Below are 6,138 nucleotides of genomic sequence, written 5' to 3'. Positions count from 1 at the left end.
AAGGGCAAGCTATTCCTTCCTGGAATAAATAATTCTTCCTCCTCCTCCTCCTCCTCCTCCTCCTCCTCCTCCTCCTCCTCCTCCTCCTCCTCTTCTTCTTCTTCTTCTTCTTCTTCTTCTTTTTTGTTGCAGAATTAGCGTTTTCATCTTTGTTTCCCTATTTAGAACACTCTAGCAGATTTCTGCAAGAAATTGCCTGGAGTATTTTTTGAGAGAAATGACACACATTTGAAGAATTCCAAAATTTTATTTCACATGAGCTTGTTAGAGTTTTCTTTTAAAAAATATTTTTATTATTATTTTTTTGGTCTTTCACTAGCCAGGATAGTGGTTCTCAGATCTTAGTGGAAGTTTTTTTTAGAAGATTGATAGAAGTAATAGAATTCTGTTGGGTGTAGTGCACTTGTAATTCCAGAGGCTTGGGAGGCTGAGGCAGGAGGATTGTAAGTTCAAATCCAGCCTCAGCAATTTTGCAAGGCCCTAAGCAACTTAGCAAGACCCTGTCTCAAAATAAAATTAAATAAAACAAAACAAAACAACCACAAAAAACCACAAAACAATAACAAGTAAATCAGCAAAACAACAACAACCAAAACAACAACAACAACAACAACAAAATGGGGATGTGTCTCAGTGGTTAAGCACCCCTGGATTCAATCCCTGGTATCAAAAGAGAGAGAGAGAGAGAGAGAGAGAGAGAGAGAGAGAGAGAGAGAGAGAGAATTCCATGATAGAATTCCATGTCCTCCCCCTCACTGCCTCACTGAATTCTAATCTGAGCATGTGTATATAAAGTATGCATTATAGGGGACCATAGGAGAAGAATCTGGACCTAACCCTGCCTTGACAAATTAATTCTGGGGAATGGTGATTATTCCAGTTTTATGAAGTTTCATTTTTGTTTATACAAAAATGTCAAACTAGATGTAAGTTGAATTTTAGATCATCAGGAGATTTTTCTTTGAAGTACCTGTTACAATTCAGAAATCTCCCACTAAACAGTCTTCTTAACTGGAATTTAGGGTGCCATTTGTTCAGATCCAGTGGTAATTGCTTACTTTTCAAATGGCAAGTGCTAGGCTGTGTAAGACCTTGACATATCTGGGGATGAATAGAAGGATGAAATGGGAAATTCAAGGGGCTGAGTCCTTTCTTTTAGTGCTGGTATTTGGTCCTCTCAGCCAGAGCATGAAAGCATGGATAGCATTATAGAAGTGCCTCTCTGGATGCTGTGGGGAGATCAGATTGGATAAAAGTAAGCATTGAGAAGAATAGTATATAGCTCAGTTGGTAGAGTGCTTGCCTTGCATGCACAAGGCCCTGGGTTCAATCCCTAGCACCAAAAAAAAAAAAAAAAAAAAGGTAAATATGGATTTTTATTTCTCCCAGCACCATTTGTTGAAGATGGCTCTCTTTTCTCCAATGTATGTTTTGGCACCTTTGTCTAGCATGAGATAACTGTATTTATGTGGGTTTGTCTCTTTGTCTTCTATTCTGTACCATTGGTCTACATGTCTATTTTGGTGCCAATACCATGCCATTTTTGTTACTATAGCTTTGTAGTATAGTTTAAGGTCTGGTATTGTGATGTCTCCTGCTTCACTCTTCTTGCTAAGGATTGCTTTGGCTATTCTGAGTCTCTTATTTTTCCAAATGAATTTCATGATTGCTTTTTTCTACTTCTATAAGGAATGATGATGGGATTTTAGTTGGAATCATATTGAATGTATATAGTGCTTTGGATAGAATGGCCATTTTGACAATATTAATTTTGCCTATCCAAGAACAGGGGAGGTCTTTCCATCCTCTAAGGTCTTCTTCAATTTCTTTCTTTAGTATTCTGCAGTTTTCGTTGTAGAGGCCTTTCACTTCTTTTGTTAAATTGATTCCCAAGTTTTTGTTGTTGTTGTTGTTGTTTTTGTTTTTTGAGGCTATTGTGAATGGGTAGTTTCCCTAATTTATTTTTCAGAGGATTCATCAAGGATGTACAGAAATGTAATTGATTTATGGGTATTGATTTTATATCCTGCTATTTTGCTGAATTCATTAATTAAGTCTAGAAGTTTTCTGGTGAAGTTTTTTGGATCCTCTAAGTATAGAATCATGTCATCAGCAAGTAATGATAGTTTGAGTTCTTCTTTTCCTATTTGTATTCCTTTAATTTCTTTCATCTAATTTCTCTGGCCATATGCAACAAAATGAAAATAAACTTCTATCTCTTACCATGCACAAAACTCAACTCAAAGTGGATCAAGGATTTAGGAATTAGTCCAGAGACCCTGTGCCTAAATAGAGGAAAAAGTTAGCCTAAGTCTTTATCACATTGGATTAGGACCTGACTTCCTCAATAAGACCCCTATAGTGCAAGAATTAAAATCAAGAATTAATAAGTGGATGGATTCAAACTAAAAAGCTTCTTCTCAGCAAAAGAAATAATCAATGAGGTGAAGAGAGAGCCTGCTTTTTGGGAGCAAATTTTTACCACACACATGTCAGATACAGCACTAATCTCCAGGATATATAAAGAACTCAAAAAAACTGTAACATCAAAGAGACAAACAATCCAATCAATAAATGAGCTAAAAAGTGAACAGACACTTCTCAGAAGTTTGAGTTCAACAAATATATGAAGAATATTCAACCTCTCTAGTAATTAGAGAAATGCAAATCAAAACCACTCTTAAGATTTCATCTCAGGCCAGTCAGAATGGTAGCTAACAAGAATATAGACAACAAGGGGCTGGAGTTATGGCTCATCGGTAGAGTGCTCACCTAGCACATGCGAGGTGCTGGGTTTGATCCTCAGCCCACATAAACATAAATGAATAAAATAAAGGTATTGTATCCAGCTATAACTAAAAAAAATTTTAAAAACTTAAAAAAAAATACAGACAACAATAAATATTGCCAAGGATGTGGGGGAAAAGGCACACTCATACATTGCTGGTGAGACTGCAAATTGGTGCAACCAATCTGGAAAGCAGTATGGAGATTCCTTTGAAAACTTGGAATGAAACCACCATTTGATCCAGCTATCCCACTCCTTGGTCTATACCCAAAGGACTTAACAACAGCATACTTCAGGGACACAGCCATATCAATGTTTATAGCAGCACAATTCACAATAGCTAAACTGTGGAACCAACCTAGATGCCCTTCAATAGGTGAATGGATAAAGAAACTGTGGTGTATATACACAATGGAATATTAACACAGCGTTAAAAGAGAATAAAATTATGGCATTTGTAGGTAAATGGATGGAGTTGAAGAATATCATGCTAAGTGAAGTAAGCCAATTTCCAAAAAACAAAGGCCGAATGTTCTCTCTGCTGATTCATAACAGGGGACAGGGAGGGGGGGCATAGGAAAAATGGAGGAACTTCGGATAGGGCAAAGGAGAGGGACTGATGGGGAGGGGGCAAGGGGGCAGGAAAGATGGTGGAATGAGATGGACATCATTACTCTAGGTACATGTATGACTGCACATATGGTGTGATGCTACATTGTGTACAACCAGAGAAATGAAAAGTTGTGCTGCAATGCTGTACAATGAATCAAAATTCATTCTGCTGTCATATATACATACCTAATTAAAATTAATTAATTAATTATTTTTAAAAAAGAATAGTTAGCCTAATCATGTACAACCACAAGAATGGGAAGTGATAGTCCCTGTATGTATAATGTGTCAAAATACATTCTACTATTGGGACTGGGGTTGTGGCTCAGTGGTAGAGCACTTGCCTCCCATGTCTGAGGCCCTGGGTTTGATCCTCAGCACTACATATAAATAAACAAATAAAATAAAGGTATATAAAAATACATTCTACTATCATGTGTAACTAAGAAGAACAAATAAAAGCAAACAAGCTAGAAGGAGTTAGAGAAAAGCACATGCTTATTGAACAGATGTACTGCTGTAGCTTTGGGTCCCTGCTCCAGACACAAGCCATTCCCTGCAGCTTGCACCATGCTCCCTAGAGACAGAGGCAGGTCTTCACATTTCCGGAAGAGTGAAACTCTTCCCTTCCTGTTCCTTCCACTGACTGCGGATCCCTACTCTTTGCTTCCCGGGACAAAAGTCCCTGTGACTGTAGTCCCTGAGATGCTCTTCTGGTTTTCCTGTGCTCTCTGGTGCTTGGGAGCTCATCCACAAGCTGGCATTGAGACTAGTTCTCTGCTCTTCACTTCTTCACCTCTCATAGTCTGAGCTGTCTTTTGCATCATAACAATATAATTCACATCATTTTCAGCCCACCGGCGTCCCCACACCAACACACCACATCCACATTCAAAGCGCAATCAGGTAATCTCTGGGCTGCAGGATGGGTGCTCCCAGGCAGAGCCCACATGGCTGCCAAAGGCTATGCACTTGATAGGGATCATCCAATCTACTTAGTCCCCTACTCCCCTTGGGGGATCCATCTCCCAAGAATCAGTCCCCAGGGCCCTGGATGGTTTCAACTTTTAGAAAAGCTAGACAGGCATCATTTCCACCCAAGAAAGATAAGGAAGGTCCTTAGCATCCCCAACTAGCTTTTGAAGAATCCAAAAACAGGCTTAGATGATTTTAAGACATCTTTTGCTTTTAATCCAGAGGAGGGAAGGAAGATCACAAAGGAAGGCTCAGATCCAAAATGAATTCCTTTGTCTAGTGCATGGTTTATTTTAAATGTGAAAGTTCAAGGTTACAAAAACAAATGGTTTGGATGGGGCATTTTGTGAATTCTGGAGCATAGACATTTCTCCATGTGTGGAGGAAGTAAGATTTGTGCAGTTTTTGTCATTGTGTAATAAATGAAAGAGGTACCGAGGCTGTGGAACCATGCACTCAGAATGATGTGAGAAATACATAAACGACAGAACAGGGTCCTGCAACCCAAGAAGGGGAGGCCCTGGCTGGCATTACCCACACAGGGCACCAGGTTGGAAATCTTCTTTCTGAAGCTCCAGGCCATGGGATGGACAGGTCTGCTGATTGAACGGAATGAGTTTGCAAGGCAGCTGCTAGGGGTCATCTTGGAGAAGATCTTTGTTTCACCAAATTTCCTTCTCTTAACTGGAAGATGCAGACCAAGCACTTTAGGGTGGTGGTGGTGGGGGTTGGGAATGCATTCTGAGAATACACAATCTATGGTGACTGGTAAGTCTTCCATGCCCAATGGCTTGTTTTCCTTTTGGCCTAGCTTCTCTCCCCATTTCCCTCTTCACCTTTTACAAATGCCCAACATGGCTCCCATTTTTAGATCCGGGTTCAAATCTTGGCTCTTACCATCTAGGAGATCCTTGAATTCCGGCCGACTTATCTGTAAAATGTGAGTCATAGTAGCACTTAGTAGGTACTCAGTAAACTCACTTATTCAGCCAATCAAGAAGTATTTACTGACTGCTCACATATATACCAGGTACTGTCGCAGCACCAGGGATACGACAGCTGATGAAGCAAACTCCTGCTTTTACATCCCTGGAGCAAGACATAGGTAACCGACAAATAAACATATAACATATTAGATGTCGGCAAGTGCTAGAAAGGAATAAAATTGCAGAGAGTTGCAGGGTAGAAGACGATGCTTTAGATCGGATAATCATAGAAGGTATCACTGAATAAGATGACCCAAAAACATGGGAGGGAGGGATTTCAGCAGACGGTAACTGGGAGGAGTATTTCAGGCACAGAAATAGTAACCTCAAGGGCCCCAGGATGGAAGTGAACTTGCAGGAATAGTGAGGCTAGGGACCAGGCCCAAGAGACTAGGATCTGACCAAGTAGGGGTCAGATTGAGTCATGGAAAGATCTCTTGAGTCATGAAAAGGGCATTGGCTTTTATACTGAGTACATGGAAAGCCATTGAAGATGTATTAACAGAGAAGTGATCTAGCATAATTGAGAAGAATTACTGTTCCTGCTTTGTGGGGCAGAGGAGTCATTAGAAGGTGATCATATTGATGACACTGTGAGAAATAACGAGGGCTTAGATCAGGGCTGTGCTGGTGAAGGTGGTCAGAAATGGTCAGATTCTGGACATATGTTGGACATGAGCCAACAGAATCTTCTGAGGGGTTCCCTGAAGGGTGTGTGGGGAGAGGAGCAATAATGTAGGAGACTCATGCTTTGTGTTCAGCAACTTGAAAGATGGA

This window comes from Spermophilus citellus (assembly GCF_964194105.1).
Source record: "Spermophilus citellus genome assembly, chromosome: 2".
NCBI lineage: Eukaryota > Metazoa > Chordata > Mammalia > Rodentia > Sciuridae > Spermophilus > Spermophilus citellus.
This window is presented reverse-complemented; position numbering follows the sequence as displayed.